Below are 17,128 nucleotides of genomic sequence, written 5' to 3' on the forward strand. Positions count from 1 at the left end.
TTGCACACGGGGGACCCCCGGTGGCGACGGCGTGTAGCGGTGGCCTCGAGTTTCCCTATTCTGATCCAGCCGAAATGCGCCCTGGGAATTCGCGTCGACGAATCCGCGCGCGGCCACGCCGCGGCGAGAGAAAAGCATGAAAACACGCTGCCGCGGGAGTCGGTCGGCGGATCATGGGCGGCCGAGAGCTTTTGTTTCCACGCTCACTTCACGTAAAACAGGACGAGGTTGAAAAGGGGCTTTCGTCGCTTCTCGTCTCGAAATTGTATGTATTTCGCAGTGATTCCGGAAATGGCAGAAACCGAGAACAGCGCGAATGCCGGAAAAGCGGCGATTCGGGGATTCAAGGAACCGTGCAACTGGGACATCCGAGAATGCGAGGAAGCTACCTCTTTCCGCATTTCTCGTGGCTGCCGACTGACTATTCGAGAATTTGAAAAGGCGCTACGAGTTAAATATTCGAAGATCCCAAAAACTCCGTCCGAAAGTACAAAAATCCATCGATCGGATATTCTAGAATATGGAAATTAGAGAAGCTAACAAAAATTCCAAAAATATATATATTGAAACATATAAATAAAAAATGTAATACACAAAAGTAACATACAAAATAAATTGAGAGTAAATATTTCAAATATTTTATTCGTAATATGAAAAATTGAAAAATAAAAGGCACGAGAGAGAGAGAGAGAGAGAAATCCTATGTCTTATGTAGTCGAAATATTTCATACATAACTCGATACATGCAACCGAGTTGAACACAGCGCCCAATTATCAGGGCGCTATTATTGGGCCATCGATTTTGCCGAAGAGGCGAAACGTAGGTAGTTGTCGATTTCGACAACCAACTTCTGGATCGAGATCGAATAGATCGGATCGAAATCAAGGACAGACGGCGGCGGCGCACGTACCTGTCTGGAAAACGATTTATGCAGTAAGTGCTGATCCGTAACAGCTACAGAGACGTAAGCTTATTCTGGAACACATTTCCCATTTGCATACGAAATGTATCCTCGGTTAAGCTGTTTGAGCTGCATCTAACGGAATCACAATGACCCGAGGACATCTCGAGAAACAACGAGGAGTACTATATTCGAGGTACAAGCGCACGGCGCTCCGGGTTTGTCAAAATGTTAATTATATCCCACGTTATCATAGGTAGACTTTCGTCTTCTCTACGTAGACAGACGATGGGTGGGTGCGTTTTGCCTCGCAACAAACCGGCTATTTCGCTCGCGGTTTCCTCTCAAAGAATGATTTGACCGCCGAGCCCATTTCAGCTCTCTTTAATGTCGCACTTTTAAGCATCTCGATGTAAAACGAAAGATACGCGTAACGAAAAACTTTTATATTGAATTTCTATATCACGGATACTTTTATAGCACTTGCGCTGAATATATTATAAAGGAACAGTTATATAAAATTGAAACGCATTAGTTCTAATAAAAGCATACTATTTTTATACTTCTTTTTCCATTTTTTTCATAAAATAAGTAAGTATTTTTTCCAACATTTCATTTGAGAAGAGGAGAAAGGAAATGATAAAATTTTATATAACGGATATTAATATGATATCAGAAATATATAATGTATTTTTTTTAACGTAGGCATGAAAATATAGCTTTTATTTCTCATCGTTAGCTAAAAAAAACCTATATGAGTGCAATTATAAAGCAACGGCTGGAAATTCCATTCAATTTTATTCCGGGAAAATGACAAGGATTTCTCTCGAAATCCTTAATTTCTTACGTGCGTTTCGAGCACGCTGAATCGAATCAAAATCGCACGTGCGTTTCGAGCACGTACGATCGAATCAAAGTCGTGCCATCGCGCGCTTGAAATCCGGGAGCGCAAAGAGGCAGCTTCGGTGAGCTCTCTCGAAGCTTTCCCTAGGAAAACGATTCCCCGGGGCGTTGTTCTCCAGGACTTCCCATCATCGTCCTTCGCAGCGAAACCGTCCCCGGCATATCCGCCGCCTGACTCCCCTTACCTACTACCTACCACCGATCTCGCCGCATCCCCTAAAGCTGTCCCTTTTCCATTCTGGCTACCCTCATAGACGTCGTCGTTCTCATCATCGTCATCGTCGCCGTCGCCGTCGTCCCCGACATTACTATTTACATACGAGCGCGTTACGTTTTTACGCCGGCTTCACGCCGTTCTCGAGATCATCTTGCTATCTTTTCTCGGCTTCTTGAAAAAGAAAAACAACCCCATGGGATACACCATATGCTTCTCTGAGGCCTAGCGCCGCGATAAAGATGTTACGTGCCATCAGATAAAAGGAAAAAAGGCATTTTTTGCAATAAAGCACGTAAATAATTCAATATAGGCTATCAAGATAGGCTACTATACTCGTGGTTTTTCTACATTCGCGAGAGACATTCGAATAGCGAATATACGGATTACCGCGGATGCAATGGATATATTTCTATTCATGTCACGTTTAATAAAATAATAGAGATATTGAAGATATTTCTCTAATTAAGACACTTGTTTCCGTAAATATAAGGTAAAAAAATAAGCGATAGTAGTAAGATCGTGTGTGTTGACCGTGCGCCAAGTGTATTAATATTTCTCCGTGGAGAAATTAATTGTCGAGATTCTGCCGCGTTTACCATGCAAATGCTCGCATCGCTCATCCCCCGAGCGCCACGTAGCCGTTATCGCTATTATGATCCTTCCTATCGCTATCCCGCCACGGTTACCTTTCCATTACCGCGCCGGATGGCCGGAAGAAGCCATTTTTCGAGTGAGAATTACCGCGGCGCGTTCATATAATTCACTTAGCAAAACTGCTGAATCGAGAATATGCGGCGGTCCGACGCGACGAGAGATCCGCGGACGGACGAAAAAAATGGCGATATCGCGTGAAATTTCACCGGTCGCGTGCGCGCGTGAGTGAATGCGCGCGTAAGAGAGCTAGCTCTGTCGCTCTGTCGCCGACTGACATTTTCGGTCGCAAACGGAACAACGATCTCGACGCCGATTGGCAGACGATACACGCGCATATGTACGTACAGGAGAAAAAAACAATCGGAACGCGACGCGACGAGGACGCGTTGACTCCCGATAGTAGGTAACATAACAGCGAGGGGACAGACACAGTAACGGCGGAACAATAGCACGGTGCAACAATGGTGTGCGCGCGTGAAGCATGATCGCGTGACCGCGTGCGTACATGCGTGCGTGTTCAGCAGGTAGTCAGAAAAAAAAGACAGGCAGCTATACATTTCCATTTACAATATTTATTATTCATACGCCGCAGTCTCTCTTTCCGTCCGAATCCCCATCTAGTCCTCCCCCTTTTCGCCACCCTCCTCCTTGGTTAATCGTCTGCCCGTTGTCTTATTTATAACGCACGCGAGGTGCATCAAGGTTCACGTGGGATCATATCCGCTATCTTGAGTCGCGCGTGATATCTGCCTGCCTAAAATAATGATTTGCTGATGGGCCCCGCCGCTATTAAGCGGATTACGAGGGGGATGCACGCACGCATATTCGGCGATAGCGATCGTGCGACTTATAGCGAGCCCGCCGTGTAATTTTCCAGGAACGAGGGAAGTTTGGTTCTATATAAAATGAACAGAAAAAAAGACCGCGGTGAAAACACTATAGAAAACATGACGCCGAAGTTGCCTCCGGAAGGAAAAAAAACGCGATGGTATAAACTATGTCTGGTGAAAATAAAAAAATGTAAAAATAAATGATACAAAATGTACGCGAACGTATAGGAAGATGTAAAACGTGACGACTGTTTTTGCGTTAAAATCCATCCACGTCGATGGCTCGTTTTGTGTGTCATCAGCTTTAACAAGCCGCGATAGTGTCACCAGTAAAGCTAGCCGTGTTGCGTAAACAAAAAGCCAATTTTCCCGGGCGATAAATGCCACATAGAAGGTCTGTTAATTTTTCGCGCGCCTCGCAGCATCGAATTTTGTCAATACGGGGACAAACTGGATGGGGCGTTAACTTGCTCGACAACGGCCATTTAATTCGTTGACATGAGAAATTGGAGAAGTATTTGCGTACCTGTTAATACACACATGCACGCACGCACGCACGCACACGTGTGCCAAGAATAAGTTAAACTCACGAAAACCATCGAAAATAATTAAAGCGAGGCCTTCGTGCTATCCGCAACGGTGCAATTTGACCAAATTGTAAATTACCTCGAGGAAAAGGCGCGCGAGAGGTTGCAGCTTTTCGTAATGTAATGTTCCACCCGCTTTCTTTGCTGTAAGAATAGTTTCTCTATGTGCGGCCGCCATGCAACAGCGGTAGCCATCACCGTGCAATAATAATAATCGTAAATAACGGCTATAAAGGATCGTCCTGGGTAATGGACGGCGGTAACTTCGTCGAAAGTGTATTTGGATGGGAAACGAGTGAGGCCTGTCAGACGGGGAAAGCTCGAATAAACAAGGGCGAAGTAAGAGAAACAGAGAGAGAGAGAGAGAGAGAGAGAGAGAGGAAACGAGCGGGAAGGTACCCTATTATACAGATAGAAAAACAGAGATACGTGAAATTAAAGAAACGACAAGGTCGATAAGCGTGATTACCCGACAATTATACCGCGAATGAAGCGGAAATCCATAAATTCACCGATCATTTCCGATGATCGGGGAATCGTTAATCGCGGACGAGATTACGGGCGTCGTAAATTAGGTAATGAGTAATTGCATCCTCTGTATCACCAAAGTTAATCGTCAAATACTGAACGACCCGTCCGGCCAATGGAATTTAATGCATAGTGACGCTTTCGCGGAAAGCGCCCGTGTGTGCAAAGCGGGGGCGCGCGTTCAATTAAGCGGCACATAGTGCACGCGATATTGGAAAATATAATAGGGCCCTAACCCAATCCCTCATATAATATGCATGTGATAAAATTTAAACGTCGAGCGGTCTGCGCGTGACACCGAATAAAATGTAACGGGTAAATAATAAATGGTAATGCCCGCGCACGGTAATGCATCGCGACCATAATATGTTACGCGACAATAATATATTAATCGCATATATTATTAATGCAATAACATTTGTAGTTTCTCGTAGTTCGTCAAACTCGCCTCATCTACAACACCGCCGCATTATTCCCTAACGTGACATTAATTCGGCGCTATTATTTCGTATTTGCCAATTCGGACGCGCGCCGAATGAAACGTACGGCGAAATCATATGCGATAAATCTGTTACGGATATACATATAAAATTAATGACGGCGGCGAAACTCAACAGGAAATTTATATCTTCAAGATTAACCGTCCGTCTGTATACGTTTTTTTTCTTGCACCCTCGTAGTGTATACGTGGGTCTTTCACGTTTGACGCTATTTTTCCCTACTTTAAAGTATTTAAAAAAATCTGAAAAAATTTACAAAACGTCTGTCTACGTTGTAGTTGACGACTTTATAGTTCATTTTGATCGTTTATTTAATATTTTCTGGCAGGCTTGCAAGTTTTACAGTTACGAGCAGATATCCTTTTGGCTCGGACGCTGTAGACCCACGTATACAGACGGAGGGTTGAATATTCGCTCTAAGCCTTTCCTAAGGATGTAATACGCGTATTATACAGCGCCAATACAACGTGGATGCGCCCATGCGAAACGCGACCATTTTCCATCATCGTGAATTGCGCGCGCGCGTGCACAAACGCGCACACGGACACATGGAGACGCGGGGGCGCGTGCAAAGCCGTGAAATGCGTGGTCGATTTCCCCGCGATATTCGCATGGAACACCGGCCGAACGGTTTGACCATCGGTGCTCGATGCACGCGGCTCGCTGGTTTCGATTGATTCAGAAGATACACGTCAACACAAAGCGTTGGACGTGTTAAGGGGACCCCGCGTATTCTCCCGGCAAGTCGCATTATTTCGCATTCCGAACCATCAGCCGCACATAATGGGAAATATAAATCGTAATTACGGACGGAGCCAACCTTGCCGCGTGTGTCGTCCCTCGTCGGCGCGTCGTCCCCCCCGCGCGTTGAAATTTTGCAAGTCGGAATACGAATCGCGCCAATTGATTTCAACAGCGCGCGTATTCCCGCGAGATGCTCGTCGCGTAAAAAAAACATGCATCGCTGTATAAACTCGGCGCTTGTATGGAAATATCGGCGGATCGTATTTTTAAGCCTGATAAAAAGTTCCCTGCATTGACAATAACGGCCAACATTATTAAAATTTCAGCTCCCGCCGCAGTCCCGACCGTCGGAGCTGTATTTACACTCGCGGCTATTCGAAACGAATACACCAGTTTCAAGCTTGGCGAGATTTTTTTCCTCCGAACGAATTGCAACGTACGGTAATTAACATTCTCGTAAATCAGCAGAATTTAATGACGTATATACCTATTACAAAATACGAATGCCTAATGATAATGCACGATCGATCACGATTTCGCTCGCCTGGGAGGGACGATGAACATCGCTATGATGAAAGATGAGCTAGCGCGAGAGCAGGTTAACATTTATTATAAATTAGCCCCGATAGCATAGACGGGGTAAGACGGGAAGGGGAGGGGAGGGGAGAGGTTGCTTCTTACTTCCCATCCGGTTGCTCGTACACTGTAAACTCATCTCGTGGTTATTAAGGAGTGATCGGCGTCTGCGGCGGGCCGAAACTTCCGGGCGAAACTTCTTAACGAGACGTAACAAGGTCCATTCTTTACCCGGGGGCGCTTCCGAGCGGCACCGGCCAGTAAATGGCGCAAATGCGCAACGTTTATAATTCGCGAGAACTTGGCGAATAACTAAACAAAGCCGGGGCGTACAACAAAGCCCCCTCTGTGAATTACGTGTGTGCGCGTAATTACACGGAAGAACCGTTCTGCCCGCCGAGCACTTTTTTTCCCGACGTCGTCCCGAAACAATGGGCGCCATCGTATCATCGCGCGTCCGTCGTCGTGGGAAAAAAGGAAGTCATGCGGCGCGCCGGCCGCCGCCATGCGGTATCGGGAATTTGCGATATGTTATGCGTATAGCGAATTGTCACGGGAGGACTGATGCCGTCGGCGACAAAATTGAATTTGCACGGTTCCGCGCCGCGTGCGTTTCTCCTTTCTTCGCGAGTAACCATCCAAAACATTTGCGTGCTAGACGAGACATTTTTCGCGCGCGTGACACGGTATCCGCAACGATCGGTCGGAATTATGTATGTACACCTACATTGAAATAATCGTCGCGCGGAATTGGGTGATCGTACGAGTTGTTGCGCGGATAACGAGATCACGTTCGCGTCAACGATATCGCGCGATAAGATTTAAAAAAAAAAAATCTCGCGAATGTGACGTTTGTAAGCGGGACTTCTGGCTACCTGATATTTCCGCGACACGTCGAAACTTCTCTAAAGCTGCAAGAGAAGAAAGTTTTTTCCCGCGGGCATCAGCGATGTCCGTGTTATCACCTGCCAATTTATCGCGCTAAAGCGGCGACCTCTACTGCCTGCTCATCACTTTTTTTTCCCCCAGCGCCTGTGCAAACTGTCGCAATAAAACGGCTCGTAAACCCGGCGCGAATATCCGTCGTTGGCTTGTCGGGCTCTTCACGAGGATTTTCTGTTGTCCGTTACACACGCGGACAACGCGACGCAACACACCGCTTTGCAAATATTCGTCACTTGCAAATGTAATCTCGCGACCGTAAGAACGCGTCGTAACAAAGATACATAGCTGCAATTAGCTGTAATCGATTCTTTACGGATTTAAATATTATTCGATTGTCTTTATAGGGGAATTTCAAATCGCTTGATCTTTCATAAAAGCTGCAAATCGCCAATATATCATTTTTAGTAGGATTCTAATTAGTTTCAACTTTTAATAATTATTGATATCAATGACAAATGGGCTTAGAGCTGTGACAGAATGTTCGTGTCGATAATATTTCTATATAATTTTTTTTTATATACTTATTCAGACTTAAGTGATAATTTTCGCAATAAATTCTTTAAATTCTTTACAGTGATTTAATTATAAGGATGCTGATTAGCATCGATTAGTTAAATCGATTATCGATTTAAGTATATGTGGATTTACTGTTCCAGCAAAACTAGAACTGTTGTGTTTCAAGACTGGAAAATATTCGGCGCGCAGTTCACTGAGTTGGAATAAGTATATGAAAAATTCACATATAGAAATATTATTGACACGAAATATTATTGGTTTGTACGCATTGACGGGCGCTGCGTTACGGCACAACTATGAGAGAACCTTCTTGTATGTTTTATAATAATTTCTTCTTTATCAATAATTCGTAGCAGACTTTTTCACACATCTAACGGCGATAAAGAATTTCTTACTGAAACGCGTCGCAATATATGTTCTCGCGAAAAGTGCATTTGGTAAAGGGAAAGCATTTACGATGTCTAGTTCATAGATATGTAGGGGTAGAGAGACATCTGCCAAAAGAGATAAATTCAGACGTATGCGAATCCGGTTAGCAGCGCGAATCAGGAGCTGTGCATAAGCGGACAAAGAGCGCGGAAGGGCATAGCGTAATGCGATAGAAGCAGCATCACAGGACACACAGGTATGTATGTGCAGGAAGCGACAGTACGATAAGAGGTCGCGGAAACAGCGGGGAGTGATAGAGAACGGCGAAGAACGATGAATTCGAAATGCGAGCGCGCGATGTGAAGGGACAAAAAAAATGGGATAGAGCGCGCAAGAAGGATCGACATGCGATGGAGGGATCGGGCGAGGACAAGAAAACCCCCGGCTCTCTTATATCTATATACGCAGACCCGTGAAAAATGGGACAGGGTTCCGCGATAGCCGCTGTTTTTAACCACACCTGATAGAGAAAATTTTCATCGTAAAACGACTCGCGTTTGTAAGAAAAAAAAGGAAGTAAATCTTATTAAAAATAAAGTTAATTACGAAGTTTCGCGAGTGTTCTCGTAGATCGTGCTCAAGGCGCGTATTCCCTACTTAAGATGTTGGCGGCTAAAGGAGGAAAATTTAATGCCTCAAATTTAACTCGGTGACATCGACAAAAAATTAAGTAGACGAAAACCGAATTCGCCTTTACGTAGCATCAATAAATCTCATCACGTAGGCGTTTTAGTCTGACGGGCGAGGTACTTTCCTCAGCTTGTATTTCGCATCACGATTCTCTCATGGCTACTTTATAATTAATCTTATCATCTAACTTTGGCATGGACGCGCCGAATATGCCCACAATCTTCGAATTAAACTCTTAGATTTTTATCGTGGAAGAGATTGAGATACTATCAAAAATATTAAAGTTCTATATAGGTTATCGTGTAATACACGGAAAAAAAGGATTAGCCGCTACAGCAAGGGATAACTAACATTTTTTGCAGCGAGAATTTTGTGTTAAGTTTTGCTATTATTGCTAAATTATAGCTCTCGCTGCAAAAAATGTTAGCTATTCCTATTTTGCAACTAAATTTGCTATATAGTAGCTGATCCTTTTTTCCCCGTACACCTTTGATATTTTATGAATTTCGATATTGAATTAGAATCATTCAAAAACGTAATGCAGTATATTTTAATACAACGTGAAAAAAAAGTTCTTTAAAATTGGTTTCGATTACCTAGCGCAATGATTCTATTTCTGTTTTGGTATTTCCCAATGATTGATCCCCTTCGCGATTTTTCTGGCTCGCACCTTAATCCGATCCTGTGTACGTGCGATAGAACATATATCCTCGCAGCCGAGCATTGAAAAATTGCAGTCGTCAATCTGCAGCCGTGTGAATTTTTCGAAAGAAATCAAACGTCGTCCGTGGCAGACTGACTCGTGCAATGCGAGCGGAATACTAATTCCAAATGAAACAACCACTCTAAACTGATACCATTCGGACTACTGATTTTCTGAATATTGAAGCAATCAATAGAATGCAAATACTCCAACGCGGAGGAAAGCGAGATGACGAAACCGAGCGAATTTGTGGGAATACTACTACTACTACTACTTAGCGCTTGAGAAATCGCGAAACCGTATCGACACCGATCGCATTAGCGATTTGTTTAACATCGATTCCGTTCCGACGACGTTAAGCGATCCTTTGTATAATTTCCGCAAATTGGCATTAAGTGACCTCTGCTAATCCACGAAAATACTTTCCGCGCGGGGCACGTTTTTGACGGATGACAAATTACGGTGCGTCCCGGAACTAATCGCCGGCTGCTGAATTCTAATGGGATCAGATTAATTATGACATTTAGCGTCTTGTTCGCGTCGGGAGAATACGGAGATGGAGAAAGAAAGCCAGGCGGGTTGTTGGTGGATGGCGTCCCGGCTTCAGGCAGGCCTGCCTTCCTTAGGCGAAACGTAGTCCGTGCCGGTGACGAATGTAAGGCAAATAAGATAAGCGGAAGGAGAGAATGGTGGAAGTTTAATGCCCGGGTCCTTGGCAGTCGAAATAAATTAAACACGGTCTTACACCACTCGGTTCTGCTCCGCTCGGTACTTTGGCTGGCGGTGGTTGGTGTGCCTTAGGTATCCCGAATTTCGTCTTCGTCTCTGTGGATATTTATTTAACATCCCTCGTCCCGGCCTCTCCTTTCGCCAGCGTCTTCGCCTCTCTCGTAGCTTCCGACGCCTTTGTAAATTAATAAGAGCGGACAAACACGCAAAGGAAGAGAAGGCGAGAGGCTCGTTCCCTCGCCGCGGACTTTCGCGCACAAGGATTAACAAGGAAAACGAAGCTAAGCGCGCGTCTTCTCTCACTCGTAAGAGAAAAAAAAAGCATGTGCAAACATCTCGCGGAGGTGCGACCTTTAAGGTCACCTTCATTTATTCACAGCTGAGCTCCAAGCCGTCGCGTCGGCGTCGTCGCGCCGCGCCGCACCGCGGAAAAGAGAATTTCGTCCTTGCTCACGCGCGAAAAGGGAATCCACTAATGAATATTAGCTATCATGGTTGCGGTTCGAATATATTTGCGAAAATTCCCAAGGAGCACCCAAGAAGCACCAAGGCTACAGTAACGCGGACTAAATCTAGCAAGAGACGTCATATACGAATACTAATAATAAGCAAATAAATTTTTTTATAGCGAATTACCGCGTTTACGTATGTATATTCGTAACGTCGGAATTTTTCTCCTAACCCACGTGGAGACTTCTCCGTCCTTCGTACACCTCCTAACTTCTCCGTACGCTAAAAGAGTTAAATCTGGTATTCTCCTTCGCCCGCAATTTCCCGAGCGCGAATTGAGGATTTCGAGACGTTACTCGGGGTTGCGCGCGTTACTCGAACTGTATGATTAAATTCCCAAAAGCTGTAGGGGTGCCTCCGACGCCGACGATTCAACGTCTCTTCTCGGAGATGCAGACACGCAGCAGATACGACACGTAGAGGAGGCTCTGTGGGTGGATGGCTGCTCGTATAGGTGTAAAAGCAGCCTTGAAGATGCGCTAAACGTAACTACCCTAATCCCCGAGAAGTCGATGCGTCGTCGGGGTTAACGAAGCACCTCATACAACGGATGCCCTAAATCAAGTTACCTACCGGTTCCCGTATAATTTCTCAATTTCGTCATTAGGGCAAGATCGCGGCGCGCCACTTCGGATCGTTGTCTAATCAAGCTAGTTTCCAAACCCTGCCTGCGAATCATCAGGATAAAATAATTGCGCGACCCGATATGAGAGTCCGTATAGTCGCGTCATTACGGAAGCTGGACGTAAGACAACGACATCCCAACTGGAGGGATGAGTAAGTATTATATACATATTAAAAAAAAAAAAAAATTACATAAATCTACATAAAATATTATTTCATTGCAGACTTCCATCTGAAGGGCGGCTTCAAACTTATTGGCAAATTTATTGCGATATATTTGGGATAGTACCACCGGGTATCGATCGCCGTGTATCCCTAGGGGCGACGCAAAACGCTAAATAATTCATCACCGGAGGTACGACCGTCATTTCGCGAGACAGAGAGGAATTCCCGTTGCCTCCTGGACACCCTGGTTCACCCTCTCTCTCTCTTTCCAGTCTCCCCCCCTCCCCCCTCCGGACCCCCGCCAACGATTCGATAACATAATCGCGGCGGACGAAACGAAACGTTCCGCTTGCAAAAACGTGGGAACAAGCCGGAACAAGAATCTGGAGCCGGAGGCTGCGCGCGGACAGTATACCGCGTGAAGGTGGCGAAGGGGAGCAAGGGGGGGGGGAAGAAAGGACAGGGAACTGGATATAGGAATTATATGCGCCGGCAACGGGATTTCGATGCGAGCGGCTATAAGTGAAATAGCCGAGTTAATTACGGCGCCGCGCGCCGCTCTAAATCGAGTTCTTTATGCTATTAATTTTTAGTATAATACGAAGGATATAATGTGGAAATAAAGTGCCCCTCTCGGGGGAGACGACGCGACGGCGGCTATCTCGCGTCGCCGTACTTATTTGCGATACCGGCGCGGCATCTGACTTTGAAAAGTTCGAGATAATAAATTTTCTCCGGCAAGGGCGAAGGGGGAGAATTCAGGTCGCGAGATTTTCGCAAAATTCGCCGGATTCGTACTCCGACTCTCGGAGGTGTAGGCGGCCTCGCCGGCGCGGCGTCTCTCTAATTCATTCGCGCGGTAAACGCGCGATGATTAATTTAACGACCTCGCTTTAGACACGCGATATCACACGCAATAGCAAGAGATAATTCCACGGAGTTTGAAGGGCACGTGCCCCTGTCGAGAAACTTGGCGAGACAAATTGGCGTGGATTCCCGAAGATACTGGAGAACATCCACGGGGATGCCCTCATAATCCCTAAATAACTCGCGTTTCGTTGTAAATTAAGTCACAAAGGATTCCGCCCTTTTATCCCCTAATTCCGGATTCATTAATCGTCGAGTGTCTAAAGTGCGCGCGCGCGCGCGCGCTCGCTCGCTCGTTACGCCGCGCAAGAATAATAATCGCCAACAAATAAGCAATTAATTATGCCGTGATGAATTCGCTTACCGGACGGTAGCCGCGTCGACCGTCGCCCCTCGTGCGTGACCACCCGGCACCGAAAGCTTTCCACCGGGATTGTACCATTTTCAACTTCAATCGAGGGTTTTCACTCCGACGCGAATAATGCCGCGGGGAAAAAAACGCGCGGCTAGGTTAGGTTAGGTCCCGAATCGCGCGCGCGCGACGCGATTAATCCGTTACCACTGTTCACCACTGTTACAGCGATCGCCCGGCCGGCCGGGCCGGCTTCCGCGGCCGGTTTTTTTGCGCGGGCGATGTACTTTCACCGGATGAAAAATGCGAAAAAACCCGGAGCGGGCCGGGACACGACCTCCACCCGACGTGACCGGCACGAAACTAATATGGCGCGGGGCCCGCGGGGCGCGGTGCGTTAGCGCGCGCTATTGGCTGCTTTGAATATTTCAAATTAATTCAATCCTCCCCGAGTAACCGACCTCGTGATTGCAAATACAAAGAATATTCAACAGAACTTTCATGAATATATGATGTAAAATACATACCGTTAATCTTTCATGATGAGTCTCGAACGTCTTGTGTTTTCAGTGCTCGAGATAAAGCGAGAGAAATGAGTAATTACAATAAATACAATTATACAAATGATAATCGCAATAAATATATATCTTATATTTTATATATCAATATATCATGTTTTATATATATATTAATGTATATGTATGTAATGCATATATTAATATTATGTAATATATTCACATATTAATATATTAATATAATTTATTATGTAATTATAATAATTATTTAAATTAGACAAGAATAAAGTTTTCCAGATATATAATCAAACTTTAAATCATAAATTAATAAGAGCACAGACACCAATATTAAAGCGAGAATTATAATATACAAGAAAATAAATTTAATAGAATAAGTATAAATTACAAACGTTTCAGTTTTAAGGTTTAGACCCTCGTTAGTGTATACAATAATAAAGATGCGATAATAATCTTAAATCGAGTCATCAGCCATATATATATATATATATATATATATATATATATACAATAACGGAAATGTAGTCATATTCTTAAAACAAATAATTAACCACGCAGTTGGTTAAGAAAGATCAACTAATCCACGAGCCATATCACAAAATTGACTGTTTTAAATAAAAGAAAAAAGACCAAAGAAATTAACCAACCGGATTTGTAACTCACAGGTGTTAAATAATAAAGTGAAACTCACTTACCTAACAGTCAAAGGCTTAGACTTAATTACAAAGCGAAATAAATACAAATCAAACAAACTAGTTAATAAGTAAAAACAAGTCAATAGATAAAAACAGTATGATTACGTTTCCATTATTGTATACGCATGGTTGATGACTCGTCTTTTTAACCCTCAGTTACCTTACGTTTTTACACCCCGATATTACCTCACCAAGCTCTGAGAGACCCCTGCCGTTTTCTCCAGCTTGTATCTTCAAGACAAATGCATCAATTTGAAGTCTTTTTTTTTTTTAATCGATGCGTCTTTTAAAGATCTACAAGACTGTGCAAATTAGATTATTCCAAGTTAAAAAATGTAAATGTTATTTTAAAAAAAAGGAAGACGCGTTTTTCTGGAAAAGCAAAAAACTTAATTTTTTTCTTTTTAATTGATGTAGTCCTGGCTAAAAAAAGATACAAGGGTTTTATGAATGTTTTAAAAACCCTGCACGTTTTAACAATGTGCAGGGTCTCTCAGACCCAGGTGAGGTAACTGAGGGTTAAGATTATTACTACATTTTCATTATTGTATACATTAAAGAGGATCTAAGCCTTAATATCACAACGTATAAATTTGTACTTATTATTGTATTAAATTTACTTTCTTATATATTATAAATTATAACTCTCGCTTTAACATCGGTCTGTTCTTATATACCTTATGATTTAAGATTAACTATATAAATTGTAATTTACGATTTCCGCAAACTTGCACAAAAATGTATATCTCTTCGTATATCTACTATCTACTCTTACACTTAGCAAAAATTCTATAAATCTTCTAAAATTGAACAAAATTGCGGATTGAAATCCTCATTAGTTTTCTCTCTCTTTCTTCCCTCCTCTCGCCCTCTCTCTCTCTTATATATATTACAATATAAATATTCTCTTCAGAAAACAATAGTCTAATCGCGCGAGCATAAGAACGAGCATCAAAATCCTGTTGTGCCTGGCGAGGAAAAAGGTCAACGGGGAAGGATAACGATGATTAACGGTGATAAAAAGTGCGGCAACTCCTCTCGCGCAACCGCGGGGGTAAAAAAATTGATTACCAAATAGGCGAGAAAGCGGGGAAGGCACGCAACAGGAGTGCGAGCGCGAAATGGGACGGGAATAGGGGAGAATTGTCGGCGCATTCGAGAGTTAAATGGACCGTGGACAATATAAACAAGGCAGCCGCCGGAGAGAAACGCGAGGCGGGGGTGGAAATTTCGAACGATACTTTTTGCCCCCGCGTACCTCGCACCGTTGCCCCTTCCCCCCGTCCTCCCGCATCCCTATATATCGGCCTTTTCCTCCGTATCACTCCTTTCTCCTCCCCTTCGCACGATTCCGCATCGCGAGAGAATACTTCGAGAAGAATTTTCCGCGACGCGGTCTCGCTGGTACCCCGAAGGAAATCTCTTAACGCGATCAAAGTTTTCCTCGAGAAAATCCTTCGAGAAGTCTCATCCCGAGTTCAAAGGTAAACCTTTTATCTGAGACCTCCAATATGGAAGCCTTTCTCGCCTCCGTTACGACATTTTAAGACATTTTATTCGGTCTTCCTCTCCTTTTTCTCTCTGGTCGAGAGTCAAGACATTCGATGTATCCACATTTATGTCTGTATCGCTACGCCGTTTCGTCCCGTTCGATGCACGTGATTTTGAGCACATCGAACGACATGCATCGCTTTTCGAGACTTGTAATATCAGTTCTCGGGCATTACGCTGAATTTCGGGGATGAGAAATAATGGAGAAGAGAGAGGAAAAGATTTTTCGGAATCGATTCCGATTTCAGTATAGTCTTGGAAAAAAAAACGAAGACATATATATTTGGTTCGCATAAACTTTTATTTTTTAACAAAAAAATAGAGAGGTCAAGCCAGGAGGGTGATTCTCGATAATCCGGAAATCGAATCATGTAACTGGCAATAAAATGAAGTAGTTATTCGAAAATGATATGAGGGAAAAAATGGATGATGAATAGGCGGAGGGAGACAGCCTGGAGGATCGTAAACGGATTGTTCAGGGGTCCATTGATTGAATGAAGACAGACATTCGCCTACTTCCTTCCTCTCTCATCCTTCGAAACACAAGCTGATCGTGTACAAAATTCGTCTATATTTCTTATGTTTTTCTAGAAATACAAAAGTGCATTTTACTTGAGACCTAAAGTGCTGTAAACGTGTGACGGTTTCTATCTTACAAATCGTAGGAAAAATGTTTTTCAGCTTATTTTAAATAAACATATATATAGGTATGCATATATATATAACACAAAATACGCGCGTTATCTTTTATAAATTTTCGTTTTACAAATCGAGTGCGAAGGTCGTTCTACATTAGTCGCGAGCAATCCATATTGTTGCAAGTCGCAAGAGGAATTTGAGCTTTTACATTGCAGTCGTAAGTCACAGCCAATCAAAGAAGATAACTGTTGTAAAAATGTTGTTATCAACATGTCCTAAGCAAGCAGAGCTGCTAGTAGTACAAGCAAGTAGTATTGTTTTCTTCGCAAGCAGTATTACTATTTCCGGTCGTAACGTAGTCGCAAATAGCAATCACAAGTTTGACCAAATCCAAAATTTGCGTCTCTGCGATTTGTGACAGGCAATATGAGGATCGAGCTCCGTTGTCTATTTCGCTTGCTCGTTCGTTTCGTGTTTTATTGTAACTCGCAAAGATATTGATAAGTTAGTAAATTTTATTTTAATAATGAGTGATTTATAGAATGGAATAAAGATGAATCTCTCTGAACGCGAACGTTCATGAAGATGATGGCAGAGACGCAAATTTTGGATTTGATTACACCTTGCAATTGCTATTTACGACCGGAAGTATAGTACTGCTTGTGTTCATGCAATTAGCTGCTTGCGACTAATATGTACAACGACCTTTATACATCATTCTACATTGCGTTCGATACAGTCGAGGGATACGAAAGAAATATTACGTCTGTGAAGTTAGCCCCACTTTTTCAAATTTTGA

General features: G+C 43.6%; 1 long non-coding RNA gene across 1 annotated transcript in view; it reads right to left on the bottom strand.

Annotated features, from left to right (window-relative positions):
• Positions 1-13,341, bottom strand: part of LOC139818622 (uncharacterized) — a 106,156-nt gene extending 92,815 nt beyond the window's left edge. Inside the window, exon 1 of the long non-coding RNA XR_011733463.1 lies at positions 12,924-13,341. This is a non-coding gene — a long non-coding RNA (uncharacterized lncRNA). The remainder of the gene's footprint in view (positions 1-12,923) is intronic.
• Positions 13,342-17,128: the final 3,787 nt, after the last annotated feature.

The sequence above is a fragment of the Temnothorax longispinosus genome, chromosome 9, assembly GCF_030848805.1.
Source record: "Temnothorax longispinosus isolate EJ_2023e chromosome 9, Tlon_JGU_v1, whole genome shotgun sequence".
In the NCBI taxonomy this organism is placed as follows: domain Eukaryota; kingdom Metazoa; phylum Arthropoda; class Insecta; order Hymenoptera; family Formicidae; genus Temnothorax; species Temnothorax longispinosus.